The following is a 1,936-nucleotide window of genomic DNA, read 5'->3' as shown; positions in this document are numbered from 1 at the left end:
TTCTCTATTCACAACGATTTCCAAAATAATCGACCAACTTGCATCTACTTTATGTTGTATTTTTTGCAATGTTGGTCTTCTTGGTTGGTAGGTCGGGTCACCAGACATATTTACTTTAAAACTAGATACCCTAAAAATGATAGTGACCAGGTTTCGTTTTCAGAGAAAAAGATTTTTGTAAAGGTTAATAGACAAGGACATTCGTCATTAAATGGCAATTACTCCAATATGAAGTCGTCGGATGATTTATTCCAATCCGTTTTAATTGTAGACGATTTCTTGCAGAACATTTGTGTTTATTTAAGTTTCTATCCATCTATCACAGTTATTAAGATCTAAGGTAAAAACACAAAAAATGGTAAAATCAATTATCAAAGGGCAATAACTCAAATAAGGAATCGACTGACGATTTTGAATATTTAATTTTATTTGTAGAACTTGTCTTCCTGATAATTTTTGCAATGAAAAGTTTTTCTTTATGGATAGCAGGAAAAAAAGAAAAAAATGGTAAAATTTGTCATGCAAGGGCAATAATTCTTTTTAGAAGTTGCCTGACAGTTTTGAAATATATAGACAATTAGTATTGCTCAAAATTTTGCTCGTGTCAGATTTACGATTTCAAATAGTTTTTTTATGCATTTGGTTTTAATTTGTAAGTTAAGTCTAAGTAATTAAAGACGTTTTTATTGTTTCTAAAATTCAAAACTGATTAACGAACGCAGAGCATAGAGCAAATATGTCTTCTTGGAGAATTGTTGCTTTTTAATTGCATATAAATATATGAAGCACACATAGATATAAAACGTGATAATGAAGATGCTATGCCTCCAAAATAACCTCAATGAAGACAACAATATGTAGTACTGTTTATAAGGGAAGACAGAAATCTACTAAGTTGGATAAAGTATGTTTGGAATGGTTTTTGTTTTATCATAAGTTACATCTTTCATTTCGATAGGTACAAATGTATCATGAAGATACAATACATTAAAATATACGTATTGATCCGGTACGTGTATCTTGATGATCAAAACAAATGCCATGTAAATGATTAACTTCTTACGTCTTGAAAACATGAAGTGTAGTGTGATATGTAGTTGTATTCCCTAGAGTGACCAATTGACTAGGTGTGGATTTGCAGGACGGTTGGTTTATGCAATGCTGGCGTGTGATTCACGCTTTTGTTTGATGTCATAATATAACAATTGTGTTCCCATGTACTAAGTGTATTTTGAATAACAATTTGCATCTGTCAGGGCATCATTTGTGTTTCCCAGACACAATAATTTCTCAAAGAAATGTCTACATTGACTTTGTTATAATACTGTTTCATAAGGGTGGGGTGCGGGCCACCACTTTGTCTGATTTACCTAGATTTGCCTTTTCAATCAATATTTAATATTGTTATCTGTTATCAACGATGAAGTACGTATATTGTTGACTTAAAAGAGGGACAAAAGATACCAGAGGGACAGTCAACCTCATAAATCGAAAATAAACTGACAACGCTTGGCTAAAAATTGAAAAGACAAACAAACAAACAATAGTACACATGACACAACAAAGAAAACTAAGAATAATCAACACGAACCCCACAAAAAACTAGGGGTGATCTCAGGTAATCATAGGTCATGGGTCTATGTTACGAGTCGTTACACTAAGGTTTGTTTAAGACGTTTAAACCTGATGCATTTGTTACCACCTGTCCTAAGTCAGGAACCTACTGTTCAGTGGTTGTCGTTTGTTGGTGTGGTTCCTAAAAGTTTTTCGTTTCTCTCTTGTTACATATAGATTAGACCATTGGGTTTGCCGTTTGAATGGCCTAATATAAAAAAGATGTGGTATGATTGCCAATGAGACAACTATCCACAAAAGACCAAAATGACACAGACATTAACAACTATAGGTCACTAGTCATATTTTGAGACCTTTGATA

Source organism: Mytilus edulis, chromosome 13 (assembly GCF_963676685.1).
Source record: "Mytilus edulis chromosome 13, xbMytEdul2.2, whole genome shotgun sequence".
Taxonomy (NCBI): Eukaryota; Metazoa; Mollusca; class Bivalvia; order Mytilida; family Mytilidae; genus Mytilus; species Mytilus edulis.
This window is presented reverse-complemented; position numbering follows the sequence as displayed.